The 15,799-nt window shown below is 37.5% G+C and overlaps 1 pseudogene; it reads right to left on the minus strand.

Moving 5' to 3' along the window:
* Positions 1-13,832: 13,832 nt before the first annotated feature.
* On the minus strand, positions 13,833-14,408 carry LOC104443132 (annotated as a pseudogene).
* Positions 14,409-15,799: the final 1,391 nt, after the last annotated feature.

Raw genomic sequence — 15,799 nt, forward strand, 5'->3', positions numbered from 1 at the left:
GAACAAAAGAATATAAATTTTCACTATTTGGTTGGTTGCCAAACACGCCCTTACTAAACAAGAACCTTATTAAAGGGAGACAGATTTTGAATGGAAAGGCGATGAAAAGTTGTCGAGGGGAGCATCTAATAACAATATTCCTGAGGAATCAAGATAGGTACAATCTTGACTCATGGCATCACAATGAGCACCAATCCATGTGTGATGAGCACATCATATCGGTTCAATAATTAGCACTCGAGAATTAGCAATTATGATGTATTTATTTCATGAAAAATAAATGATTTAGATAAAATATTTTTCTAAAAATGATCTTTTTATTACTTACAAAATGAATAAATTAAAGATATTTTCATCGTTCACGAAAATATTTAAATATGAATTGTCGTTAATGATGAAAATATCTTTAATTAATTAATTGATCTAATTAATATAAGTGATGATATTTAGAAAAATATTTTCAAATAAATTATTTTTTGCGAAACAAATAGAGCGTTATTTCTTTTATTTTTTTTTTTTGGTTTTGCTTTTGGATATTAGGGTGAATCCTTGGGGATAATTCTTGTGCGTAAGAGTAGATTTAAAAAAAAAAATTGTTTTCACGTTGGGTTTAAAGTCGATGAAGAAGCTTTGTTAGCAAAGGTACCTTTGGCTGTATATCGGATGAAGAAACTTTGTTATTATTCCTGTACCACCAAAGTATGACTTGAACTCTTATCGTTGAATGAATATCCTAATCACATTGGCATAAGTAATGACATTAAGTTCACGTCAACAAAATCCGTTACTAGGGGCCCGTTTGGTTTGGCTTTTGGGGAATGCATTTGCAGAAATGCAAATACCTTTGGGTGAAGGGGTTTTCCGAAATACAAATATCGTTTGGTAAAATTTGCATTGAGAAACAACTTTGATCAAAATACTGTTTGGTAAAATTTACATATGTAATTAACTTTTATTGAATTAAAAAAGCAAAAATATGTTTATATTTTTTTTTTGAAGTCCGGCCACCGGACCGCTAAATTCGGTGGCCGAATCGCCTGAATAAAAAATATGTTTATATTGTTTATATAAACATATTTTTATATAAAAAATATAAACATATAAACATAAAATATATTTATTAAAGATAAAAAAATATATAAACATAAAAAAAAAATAGATATGTTTATATTTATAAATATATATTTATTAAACATAAAATATATTTAAATAAAAAATGGATATGTTTATATCTATATAAAATATATAAATATATAAATATATATTATATATTTTTATAAATATATATTTATTAAACATAAAATATAAAAAAATAGATATGTTTATATTTTTATATAACAAATAAACATAAAATATATGTTTATATTTTTTATATAAAAATAAACATAAAATATATGTTTATATATTTATACTTTTGGACCGTCGAATTTGGCGGCCGAACCGCCTGAATAAAAATATGTTTATATTTTTTATATAAACATATTTTTATATAAAAAATATAAAAATGTAAACATAAAAATATATAAAAAAATAGATATGTTTATATTTATAAATATATATTTATTAAACATAAAATATATTTATATAAAAAATGGATATGTTTATATCTATATAGAATATATAAAATATATATATAAACATAAAATATAAAAAAATTGATATGTTTATATATTTATATTTATATAAAATATATATTTTATATTTATATAAAAATATAACATATTTATTTTTATATTTATTTTTATTCAGTGCAACCGATTGGTTTCTCTACCGGAGAGATGAACAATACCGGAAGTTGCATTCCGAAGATGCAACTTGCCAAAGGACCTCAAGAGCTGCATTGGGCTAAAGGCCCTTAGAACCACTTGGAGATGCGATTGCATCTCGCCAAAGTCGCGCTAAAAACCGAACCAAATAGTTTTGCATTTGGTCAAGGGACTTTAGAGCCCTAAATGAGCATTTCAAATGCTGAACCAAACAGGGTCTAGAACGGTGTAAAGAAGAACAATGAACGTTTTTTAAAAGATATGAGATCCACTTTGAGTAGAAAAAACAAGAAAGAATTTTTTTTTTTAATTTCAAATAAGAGAACAAAGACCGATGAAGAAACTATCCCAAACCCATTCAATGCATAAAAGGAATTCGCTGATTCGATTTGGATAGTCAGATTTTTTTTTTTTAAATATTTTCTTTTACACCCTTAATTTTGTGTTCTAGGAGATAAGTTGGTAAACTAAGGGTTTTAGACAAGGCCACTAATCTCGCTGGATGTCCGATACATGTGAAGACGTAATTACTTCAATGTGATCCATGTCCAACTATGCCGAACCCCAAGAGATAGAAAGGCTTCATTGGGAAAACCTTATCCTAGGAAAGCGATTTGACTTGAAAGCGAAGCAATCGTCGAGAGCATTGGATCTGATAAGTTTATCCCTAAGGAATCAACACGCATATTGTTCAAAAATCAATTTAAAAAGCTAGATCAATAATAAGGAGATATCACATGTATATAAATAATATATGAATCCTCTAAAAAGGTGGTGATGCGAGATAATTTCAACCCATATGATCTCAACTTGTAGTTAGTCAGCATGATGACAACATTATGTCAGTTCAATAATTAGCACAACAGCTTTTGCACTTGTGTTCTCTCTCTCAGATTTGATATATATATATAATTTTTTTTTGCTTTGATATTTTGGTAAATCACGAGGGATAATTTCCGTTGCTAAGTGTAAAAAACGTTCATGTTCGGTTAAAGCTGATCAAGAAACTTCGTTATAAAGTCACATTTGGCTGCATATCGTCCCAATATATATCTATGTGTATTCAATTTAATTAGTAATACGTAAATGATGTGTGCATGGGTTTGATTTGGTTTTAGAGACAAAATTGGACCTAATCGTGGACTTGTGATTGACGAACCCGACAGGTTCGCTCGGCAATTGGGTTAGCTTGGACATCAATGTTCGGCCGATCGGTCTAGGCCACCAAGCCTTTTTGCTTTGATTGTAACCACGGATTGAAAAGGCTAGTAATAAGAAACGTGATGGGCTGTCTTAATTTTCATGAAATGACCATGCCCTCTCGAAAGGTCCTCGAAGTGCCCAAGGAACAAGGCCTTTTGGACCGGTGGTGGTCAGTACTTGCCCAGGACGGAGAAAATGCAATGATAAATGCTATCATATCCATATCTAGTGGCTAGATGTAAAGCATAGCATTCTAGCCGGAAATTACCAAAAATGTTTTAAATATATTGTACTCATGCCAATTTAGTTTGAAGCCTTTCGATTTAATTAATTTAGTCCCAAACGTTTTGACTATTTGCTCATTTAATTATAAACTTTTGAATTGTATCAATTAGATCATAAATCTTTTGACAATCTATCAATTTAGTTCTTTTAACTAATTTGGTAGGAAGTCATAGACATGTGCAGTCCAATTAATATTGGTTGTACTATATAGCATAGTTAGCATTGATGTAGTCAATTTTTGTAATCTTTTAAGAAAAATTGTAAATTTTTTATTTTTTTTCTTTCTCTTTTTTCTTTTTCCGCTATTTTCCTCCATTGTACGCCAAACCTTGGCAATGACCAGAAAAGGTCACCAGTCACCAGGCTTTGGTGAAGGTCACCAAGCACTAGTGAGCTCAGCCCTCCCCAAATCTAATGAGAGTTGGGCAATGGCTTTAGGCAACCTAATCCAATTGTGGCCAAAGGCTAGGGAGGGCTAGTGAGGGTTGGGATGCTCTCATCCTACGAAAAAAGGGAAAGGAAACAAAATCTAAAAATTAAAAATAAATTATCTATAAAAATCATTTACTTTAGCATTGATTGTACCATTTAAGATGACTAGTGCTAACTAGACCATCATGTTAACAATTTCGACCAAAACTAACTTAAATAGCTAAATGGGCAAATCGTCAAGATTTTAGTACTAAATTTGGTAAAATATCAAAATATTTAGAACTTAATTGATACAATACTAAATTAGCATAAATACAATAGATTTATGACTAAATTGACTAAATTGAAATGTTTAAAACTGAATTAGCATTATTGCAATATGTTCATGACTTTCTTGATAAATTTATTCAAAGCAACTTATCCAGAAATACAATTACACACGCTTGCTTTTAGCATTGGCAGCTCTTTATATCTGTCACTCGTGTCACGAGTAAAAGTCCATAATAAGAAAAAAACACACGACCGTGAAAAAGAAAAGATTTTTTTCTTAAAGAAGCGAGCCTGCCTCGCCGGCCTCGGGGCGAGCTCGAGGCCGGATCAGGCGAGATCGAGCTCGCCAGCCGCCGGCGAGGTCGGCTCGCCTTGATCCGGCGAGGCCGAGCTCGCCCAGCGGCGGGCGGGCGCGGCCTCGCCCGGGCCACCGCCGGGCGAGGCCGAGGCTTGCCGGTCAGCCGGGCGAGCTCGGCCTCGCGGATCCGGGCGAGATCGGGCTCGCCCACGGTCGGGCCGGCGAGCCTCGGCCTCGCCGAGCCACCGCCAGTCGGCGTCGCCCGGGCGGTGGCTCGGCGAGGCCGAGGCTCGCCGGCCGGGCGAGGTCGGCCTCGCCGGGATCCGGGCGAGCTCGAGCTCGCCCCACCATGGCGAGGCCGACCTCGGCCTCGCCGGGGGCGAGCCTCGCCGTGGGCTGGGCGAGGCCGCCGACCCTCGTCGGCCGGTCGCCGGTATGGCCGAAGACCGGCCAAAAGAAAGAAGAACAGTAACGCACGTTACCGTTTGCTTCCACAAAACTTGGGCCTGTCTGTTTGCTTCCACAAAACTTGGGCCTGTCTGGTAAAACTGAAAATTAATTGTTGAAGATCTAATATTGTATTTTAAATGTTCGCCATTTTAAGTGCTCAAATTGAAAATAAAATGCCTTTTAAAAGATTTCTTTTCTTACCAAATACGGAATTCTGAATATATTGGCAAGTTTTACGCTTTTGGTAATGAATATCCAAACGCTTGTTTGCTATTTAGATGCCCTTTTTATCAAACGAATTAAAAAACTGCATTATTACTTAGCGAATTCGGTCATTTTTTCTTATTAATTGAATCTTTGAAGTCAATACTACTCATTCGCAAACATATCTAATTTTATTAGGTATTGAAGGTATTAATTTTCAAAAATTATTAAAGTTATAAAACGAGGCTAATTCCAAAACTGTCTTCTTTTATCTATATAATTTGTGTAAATTTTCTTTTTCCATACGACATAATGAATTCAAATCCGTAGCAGGTTCTTCTAGTAATCTAGATTGTGCATTGAAAAATGTTTTTCATCATTGGTTCTGATCAATCTGGCTCCATCGAAGTTCGCCTCTAGTCTATATTGAGGAAATGAATTGGAGATGATGTTGGCCCTAATTGTTCGAAAACGAGATTGTCACTAAGGCTTGGCCGTAGATTACAAGCAGAAATAGACTCACCCAAGGTGGCCATGTGAAATCTTTAGTAATTTATTCATCCCATTATAATTTGCCGACATGCCCTTCAATCGGTTTAATTTTATCAATTAAGGTTTAAAAAAAAACACATATAGAAGAAGATAATACAAAAATAAAATTCACGGTGACATATTCTTATATCGTATTAATCCATCATTCCAAAAGCGAAACTTTATAGAAGATATTTCGTATAATCAAATAATGTTTGAATTGTTATTTCATCAAATGGATAATTATATCCAATATTTTGAAATAATTTAAGGATTATATTTAATAAATTAAAAAGTACCCCCAAAAAAAATGACACTGGAGTGTGGCCAAACTTAATCGTTTGCCCCCACCTCTCGACGGCTTCAACACCCTCATGTTTTCGCTCTCTTTCTTCCTCCTCCTTCAGCGTCGCGCGCAAGCTTCTACCTTTACTCTGTCTCTGTCTCTCTTCCTCTCCCACAAAGCTTCGCAGAGAAGATGATGGAAAGATCGGTTTTTTGAACACCAAAACACCTCCGATTTCTCCCGCTGAACTCCAGACCTCCCTCTGCACATATATATACGGGCTTTCTCGACGCTCTCTGCGATCACGCATCCCCCATTTTCCAGCGACGATCTCTAGCTGTTTCGCGTGGTTTCCCCAGCTCGGCTTCGGCGTTCCCCCCTTGTCGGCCGCCGTCCATTCTCGGAAACCCCGAGGAATTCTCTCTACGAGGTTCGTCTTCGTTTTCGTCCATGAACGTGTTGCGGTTTTTCGGTTTCTTGTTTTTTCGTTTTTGGGTAATGCTCGGCTCTGTTTCGTGTGTTTTTTCTTACCCACGACAACGTGGAGGCGGTAGCGGAAGCTGTAAGAATTATTGTGGCATGATATGATTTATTATATGATTTAATAATAGTTGAAATGCTATAAAATAAATAATGTATTGGTTATGAGAAGTTATAATTCTAATAAAATGAAGAGATATGATTTTTATGGAAGTTGAAAATGCATTTTGATAAAAGGCACCTGTTGAAAGAGCATATAAATAGTCTAATACTCTCTCCGTCTACATGAATAACATTAACTGAAAAGAACTCGGTATTCTCTCCTCCATCGATAGAATATATTAAAGATTAGTGGGTTAAGGGAGAGGAATCGGATTTTTTTATTTGATTCGAGTTCTTCAGTTTTTTCACAACAATTATCATCAAAAGGTAATGCTATGGATAAAGGTACGTCTTCATTTATTTGTGAAAAATCATAAAGATTAAAGATCACTGTTTTATTATGAATTTCCGCATTAAAGAATTATTTGTATTATCTAACAGAAGCAACTCGCAGTGAAGTTTGACGTGTTGCCCACGAGTTGGGTTTTCTTGTTGGGTCTTGTTCCTTAAGTGGAGCAATGGGTAGAATCTTATTGCTGCTTCTTCTGCCGGATTCCTTAGTATCTTCATTGTCGTGTTCGTGAGCTTCGCTTTCGTGAGCGGATAAATCTGTATGTGTTAGTTAAGCAGTAGATGTTAACGGCAAAGCCTTGGAGGTTGATACGTCTCGAAGGAGTTGGGGAAAGATGATCACTTGGACTGAATTGCGATCTTCTGTTTGCGTTGGCGCTGATTTTGTGCTCTTGGGAACTTTGGGTGATTTCGCATGATTGGTTTTTCGCCAGTTCTTGTTTCCTTTGACGTGTCATTTGTCCTGATCTCATGCTGATTTACTTTCTCGTGCCTTCTTTTTTTGGTTAGCATGGTGAGAGTTAAGGAGGAATACGATGTGGTGGCGAGTCCTTCATTTTTCACTGGCAGCTGCGACTCGTATCCTAAGAAATCACTGTCCACTTTATCGTACAGTTCCAGGTTTTACTCTGCTTTTAAATTTCCGAGGCCTTATATCAGTCCTACCTCTTGTTTTGGTAATCGTTCAGTAATGTAGCAAGTTCAAAACCTTCTGACTGCAGTTGTGATTAAGTTAATTAGACATTAATATTTAAAATCGGCATGCAATAAAAACTGAGGTGCATACTTGTGACTTATTTGCATCAGCATGATATAACCCTTTGTTCAATAACAGAGGCACATAAGTTGTTTGTTCAGAAGCATATTAGATCAGCTACTTTTCTGCATCTTGAATGAATTGCGCTTGATGTTCCCTTTTAATGCGGCATTTGTTTTGGCTTTAGGAGGGCAATTGGTCCAATTAGGCATTCAACAAGAGGAAGATGGACAAAGGAAGAGGTTAGTTTGGAACGGATTCATTTTGATTCTTCAGTATGTTAAGATGTGTTAAGTATAAAGCCTTTTACTGTAGATGATAGACCAATTAGGCAAATAAAGCTTAGGGTGGGAATGCCAATTGTGCATATTCAAGCAGATTGGGCTACTCTGTTGTTACTGTAAAGGGTTTAATTCCCTCCAACTTTCATATGACAGCAGAATATACTTCTTTCTCAGAATTTTCCTATTCAACTGTGTATTTGCCATGCAACATTTTCTTTCCGGAAGAGTTCTGAAGCTTTCTAACTCCATGAACATTGCAATTTGATATGAGCAGGACAGATTTCTTATTGCAGCGGTGCAGAAGTTCAATTGCAAGAATTGGAAGACAACAGGTCGGTTTGACTCTTTCCTCCATCTCCCTCAAGATTTACTTGATTTTTTGCACAAAGAATTACTAGTTCTTTATTTTGGTGGGGCAGGACCATCAAGAGATACGTAATTGGCCATCCATCATCAGAACTAGATTAAGCGTAATATGACGGTGTCATTAATCATGGTAGCTTCAACATATTCAGACTAGTTTGTGAATTCCTGCTGTGCTAAGTGGAGATTTCTTGTTCAGGAATCAAGCACCTCCAAATAACTACAACATTTTCCAATGTTTTCCAGCGATATGGTTGACAAAAATAGATGTGTGAAGTAAATGATGTGGTGATTCCATTCCATACACATAAGTTTGCACTCAGCAAAAGGCTGATGCTTTGGCTGTTTTCATGTGTTACCAGCTGCATGTCCCTGGTAAGACAGATAGTCAGTGCTTGCATCGCTGGTTAAAGGTTCTAGATCCTCGTCTTATTAAAGGGTCTTGGACAAAGGGGGTAATGTCAAATATCTGAGCCTTTAGTAATTTGTTGTTATGATACTGTGTACTGTCAGGGAAAGCAAATTGATTTGCTTCCTCTTTCTATTTCAGGAAGATGATCTTTTAATCAATTCAGTTAAGAGATAAGGCTGCAAATGGTCGCTGATTGCAAAAACCTTTCCTGGTCGCACAGGCAAGCAGTGCCAAGAAAGGTGAGCTGTCAGTCTCTAGTGAATGAACAGCATGTATACTGGAACTGTATACCCGTGATATTGGCACTCTTCAGTTTAATTTTCCTTTTACCAGATTGAGACTCTTTATTGAAAAATGTAAATATGTACTTATTGTTCTTAATTAATTATACATAAGTTTGTGTTCTTGTTATAAAGTATTAGTGACAAAGGAGCTGTTTACTGTAGGTGGACTAATCATCTCGATCCTTCAGTAAAGAATGTTGCCTGGACAGCAGAAGAGGAATCCATTCTTGCTCACTGGCACCATATTTATGGTAACAAGTGGGCACAAATCGCCAAATTTCTTCCTGGAAGGTACATTTAAAAAACTTGAAGACAATTAACGATTTACTAGTGGCTGGCCCCCCATTGTTGTTCCAATCACGATTGCTCTTCATTGTTTCTCTCCAGCGGAATTCTTCATGAAAGTTATTGCACATTTACTCCCCAACAAAATGGGATTGCTGGAAGAAAACATCACCATCTCTTAGAAGTTGCTCAAGCCCTTAAATTCCAAGCCTCAATTTCGAAAAGGTTCTAGGGAGATTGTGTGGTCACGGCAGTCAACTTGATCAATAGGATGCCATCTCGTATTCTCAATGAAAGGACACCTTTCAAGTTACTCCTTGGCAAGTGTCCAAACAATCGTCACCTCCATGTTTCTAGGTGTCTTTGCTGTGTGTCTACCGTTGATCCTCGGGACAAGCTAGATCCCTGAGCCCTCAAGTGTGTATTTATTGGGTATCCAACTCTTCAAAAGGGATATTTGATTCTTAATCCATTGACTGAACGAGTTTTTGTCAGCAAAGACATCACCTTTCACGAGGATATTTTTCACTCCCAGGACAAATTATCTTCATATCAACAAGAGGATTTGACTTCATATCATGATCTATTCTTAAGTGTAATTGATTCTCCAAAGGGATAATTAATTATGCTTCCTCATATGACACCTTCCATGGCATCCCCCGATGCTACTGCAAGTCTTACACCAAATATTGATAACGGTGCATCCAATAATCCATCACCAGTAATGCCTAAGACTTTTGTATCTCCGGAATCATCTACTTCACCAAGTAATACTTTTACTGAACCATGGGATGATGTTTCGTCCATACCAGCCAATCCTCAACATTCAGGCCGCACCATCCGATCACCGATATGGACAACAGATTATATTTTGCTCTTCCTTGGACACATTTGATAGTCTTTCGGCTGAACATTTGTGTTGCATTAGTAGAATTTTGCAGGAACCATCCTCTTATGGGGAAGCCACCAAAGATCCTCGCTGGCGAAAGGCAATGGAGGATGAATTAGGTGCATTGATGGAAAATAGAACTTGGGATTTTGTTCCTCAACCACCCCATCAAAAACCCATAGGCTGCAAATGGGCATACAAGATCAAGTATAAAGCTGATGGATTCGTTGAGCATTATAAAGGTAGACTAGTGGCGAAAGGATTCACACAATGAGAAGGATTTGACTATACGGAAACTTTCTCACCAGTCACAAAGAAAGTCACTGTTCAGTCTTATTTTCTCTATTGCTAATATCCATAATTGGCCTCTCCATCATATGGATGTCCACTATTCCTTTCTCCATGGAGCTCTTGCTGAGGAGATCTACAAGGTTCCTCCACCAGAATTACGTAGACAGGGGGAGAATAGTGTATGTCATCTTCGTAAATCCTTATATAGGCTCAACAAGCATTTCGTCAATGGTATACCAAATTCACTAATGCACTTACGGCTGCAAAGTTCTAGCAATCCAGGCACAACTATACTTGGTTTAAACAGAGACAAGGTACATTATCAATTTATTTACTTATATATATTGATGATATACTCATTATGGCGAATGAAGCATCTGCCATTGATAAATTCAAGAAATACTTGCACTTTATCTTCCACATTAAAGACTTAGGACCTCAAAAATACTTCATTGGAATAGAGATTGCATGGTCAAATAAGGGCATTTGTCTCAGCTAACGCAAATTTGTCCCGGAGATCATATCAAAAGCAAGATTGTCGGGATCTAAACTAGTTGCATTCCAATCGAACAGAATACAAGATTGACAATAGCTGAGTATGACAAAGGATTGTCACCCATGAACAAGGATCCTCTACTTAAAGACCCTTTGGCTTATCAAAAACTTGTTGGAAAACTAATTTATTTGACCATGATCAGACCCAAAATTTGCTATGCTATGCATATCCTTAGCTACTTCATGCACACCCTAAAATAGTCTCACATGAATGCGGCATTGAAGGTTGTAAGGTACTTGAAAGGATGTCTGGGATTGAGAATATTATTGTCACGAAATAGCAACATGGAGATGGCAACATACTGTGACATGGACTATGCTACCTATCCAATGAGTAGAAGATCTGTTATAGGTTTCTGTATAAAATTTCAGGATTCATTGTTTTCATGGGAGACAAAGAAACAAGTGACAGTTTCCTTATCATCTATCGAAGTAGAATACTGAGCAATGGCAAAGACTATTTGCGAGATATTATGGTTAAGAGGCCTACCCCAAGACCTTAGCATATGGATAAAAGAACCAAACTATCTTATTCTTTGACAATGATACTGTACTCAAACTGCTAATAAATCTAGTTTTTCATGAGAGGACAAAGCACATAGAGGTTGCTTGTCATTTCATCATAGGCAAGATTCATAATGGGGTAATCAAGATAAGAGGGATAAGGACAATAGAACAACTTGCGGACATCTTTACCAAGGCTTTATGTCAAAGAAAAATTGTATTTACTGAGCAAGCTCAGCGTCCTTGATGTGTATAGACCGCCAAGCTTGAGGGGGAGTGTTGAAGATACGATTACCGATACCAATTGATCCTAATTGATCTTGATCAGTATGCTGTTGGAAGATCAAAATATCGCATATCATGGAATCTTTTGTGTATATTTTATTTCCAAATTCATTTAGAATTCTTGTTTTATAAATAGGACTATAGTTATGCATTGAATGATATGAAAGCAAATACACAATTTCAATCTGTAGTTGCTTGTCATCCTCTAAAACTCTGACAAAAATCAATGTCGGTAAGAGTAGTATTTCTCTTCGAGTATGCCCAACATTGCTCAACAAAATGCACGAACATAAAAGCTAGCAACGCTCACAATCATCATATGATAATCAATTGACACTTTCAAAATAGAGACATTATGTTCTCCATCATTTGGCATTATTGTAACAAAGAAATTGTTATATAGGCTGAGCTCTAACAATCTATTCCGATCACATATTAAAAAATAGTGAGACACACATAAGTATAAACTTTTACTGGGTGAATGCATGGCGTTTAACTTAACTCGATAAATAGAATAAGTATATTTAATACGTATCAATGTGTAATCATAACATGTGCACGTCTCGACATACCTATAGAGACAAACTTGTACCATCAAATTTTTCACTTGGAGATGGCTCAATTCAAATTATGATATGCTCTAAAAGAGAAATATGATCTCCTAAATTATTTGGCCAAAACAATTGAAATGCATCAAAAAAGTGAATTAATTAACATGAGGGTTAAGTATTGAAAATGGAAATATCAGATTTTCGTTAATTGAGGATTTCGAATCTTCAAGTTATAATATTCCATTTGTCGTCCACCCATGATCATATAACAATCAAGAGAAAAGGCTGGCGGAGAGGGTTAAAGGAAATTTTTCTTCACTAGGATTTGGATTCACTGTGATCATTTCATGAAACACGAACTGATATTGAGTCATGACTAACTTATCAAATGTCCTAAATTGCAAGGGTGATCTCTTTTATTTAGAGGATATAATGACAGCATACCATAGAATTGATAATAATATGCAGGTAGAAACAAGAGGAAGCCTAACTTGCATTATGATTATTATTGTCTCATTCATATAAATCGTTACTAATGCTATTAATAAAGTACTGAAGAGTAAGACCCTATAAATTGAGCTCATAAGCTAATTTCATTTATTTACCAACATTATTCTTATTCTACGTTAAATTTTGGCCCCCGTGGCAAAATGTGACCTCACAGTTGGTACCACTTGGGCAAGTGAAGGTTGCCGGTACATCTAGTGGGTAGGTGTAAGCATCCGGGCACTTATCCTTGAAGAATTGGGAGTAAGTGGTCAAGCCATAGCTCTCCGACTTATTGTTGCAACAGTACTAAGGGTCCGTTTGGCTTGGTTTTGGGGAAATGATTTTGAGAAAATACAAATATCTTTAAGGTGAAGGAGTTTTCTGAAATGCTACACCGTTTAGTAAATTGTAACCTCAAATAGTATTGGAAAATAGCTTTAACATAAATACCGTTTGGTAAAACACATATTTGTAAAGGGCTTTTGCTATTTTTTTTTTAATTTTTTTTATCTGAAAATTTAATCAGTTGTAGGTCGGCCGTTGGCAGCCACCAGCCAACCGCCAAATCTTGCCTCCAGACGGCTAGATCTTGCCTTTAGACTGCCAAATCTGGCGGCTTGAGGTCATAAAGACCAGATCTGGCCTCTGGATTACCAGATCTAGCCTTCAGACAATCATATATGGCGCCTTGAGGCCGTAGAGGCCAAATCTAGCCTCCACACTACCAGATATGGGGGTCTAAGGTCGCAAAGGCCAAATATAGCGGCTTGAGGTTGAGACCTCAAGCGATGCCGCCGCTAGAAGTTGCGTGATCTCAAACGGCATCACTTGATTTGTGCGAGCCAAGTGACACCACCTGATTGTAGCGCGCTCAAGTGGCGTCGCCTGAGTCACAGGTCGCGCCACCCTAAGCGATAGTTGTCGGAGACACATAACCCCCAGGCAGCAGTGGCAGTTGCCGGAGAAGATCGACTCTTAGGCAGCAAATCAAGGGAAGATGAAGATGAACGAGAAGAAGATGAACAGTGACGCGGATGAACAGTACACTTGCATTTTCGAAATGCCAAAAGGTCAAAGTAGATTCGGACTTGCATTGAGCTTTTAGCATTCCCAATGCTAATATTTGGCCGAGGGACTTCCAAAAATACTTACCAAATGCCTTAAAATTTTCCCTAAAGGGTTTTGGGGGCCCAAAGTCCCTTGGAAAAGCTGAACCAAATGGGGCCTAAGTAGTTTTGATCACTATGCACAGATTGTTGCACCCATCGAGAGCCTTCAGGGCCCAAGTAGTTTTGAATACTATGCATGGATTGTTGCACCCACCGGGGGCCTTCAGCTCTTTGGGCACTGGCCATTGATTTCATCTAAGCACCTGATCCCTCTGCACGAGCCGGAGGTGGGCCTTGAAAGCATCGGAAGGTTGAACCCATTGACGAGCGAAATGTCCAAGAAATCCAAGTAGTTGAACAAGCCAACTCAATGACGGTGTGGGCAGGCTCCCAAAGCCTGAGCAATCCAAGAGTCGACCGCAGTTGCCGGTCTGGCACCAGCCTTGGCCATTGGCATTGAAGGTGCAATTGGTCCTGCCCCATATGCGCCCTGAGGTCGTGTTCTGGGCCACGGATAGGACCCACATCTAGCCAGGGTTGAGCCGGCGCCCACCACCAGGTGATGCCGCAGCCCAAATAGTGTATGTGCATTGGTTGACAACCACAAAAGTAGCTGCATGTGTGGAAGTGAGGAAGAGGGTAAGCAAAAGAGACAAGATTAGGGACAGAGGCGCGAGGATTGAGCTCATCATCTTGGTTCTTGAACACCTAACCGGGACACGAGTGCTAGAACCGTTTGAAGAAGAGACATTTCTTCCACTGAGCTCCACTGCTGATTATTTGATTCGCAGGGAGGGGGTCCCATGTAGATTGAGGAGGCAGAGGTTTGGCTCAAGGAATTACATGCCAGCGAACTTTCAAGGAAATTTTAGAGCAGACGATGGTTTCAAATGGGTGACAAAACACGAGTCAACGAATGGATATACGCGTCTTTCGCGGTGGCTGCGTAAGGACCGAGGACTTGAGAGATCGAGAGGGAACTTCTCAGCTCGATTTAGTCAAAGCACGTGTTGTCAATAGAAACTAGAAACCCGTGACCACACAGCATCAATTTTTCGGGCTCATCTTCCCACCCATGACAACGTGCGCCAAAAATTTAACTGCGCTCTTGTCGGTCGTCGGATTCAAGGTTGTCGACGTCGGACCATTGAATCTTGCGTCAGTGCAAGATCTAAAAAATGTCAATGTCGAGACTTTTGAATTTAAACGCAGCAAGTTCTCTTTGATTTGATTATGTGCATGGAAAAAAATACCCGGCATTCTTGTTAGTTGTCAGATTTTTTTGTCACAGTGGACTTTTAGATCTTGCGTAGATGTCCGATCTAAAACTTGTCAACATCAAATATGAACGTGGTAAATATGCTTTGGTTTTGCTCATGGCAAAGTAAATTGAGCCCTTCCTTTCCCTAATGATATGATCACTGAGAATAAATAATAATCAACACGTCTATTTAAAGGATAAGGTACCGAATACACTTTGCATCAACGACACCATGTTAATTATTTAACTCTTTTAGGTATAATTTGTCAATATTTCATATGGATTTTGTTGAAACCCAACTAAAGAATGTTGGTTACTTTCAAAGCACCATCCCTCTTGGGTCATGTGTAATCAATATATTGAAAATCGAAAAAAAAAGAAAAAAAAAAGAAGCTTTTCTTATTAGATTTTATAAACGAGTGACCTAGTGAGCGCATTCATTACAAGATCCATACTAGAATACTATAAACTTGTGCAGCCACATAAATCATAGGCGTACTTACTCATGAGTCGGTTTAATCGTCTAGGGTTCTATGAAAAAGTGTTCCGAGAGCAATAATTAAATAATAAAATAAGTAAATATTGCGATTTTGAATGCACTAACTAGTTTTATGATATGCACAATCACCATTAATTGATGCTTTATTAGAAAATTAGGCTTCCTTTTACTTAATTTTATGTTAGGTCCTCTTGTTGCACCTTCTAGAAAACAACTACAAAAGAAAAGAACAACTCAAAACAATTAAGGCTCCATTTATTTCATGAAAATGAATAATTAAAAAAAAAACATTTTTCTAAAAATGACCGTTTGTATCATTTAAA

The sequence above is a fragment of the Eucalyptus grandis genome, chromosome 1, assembly GCF_016545825.1.
Source record: "Eucalyptus grandis isolate ANBG69807.140 chromosome 1, ASM1654582v1, whole genome shotgun sequence".
Lineage (NCBI taxonomy): Eukaryota > Viridiplantae > Streptophyta > Magnoliopsida > Myrtales > Myrtaceae > Eucalyptus > Eucalyptus grandis.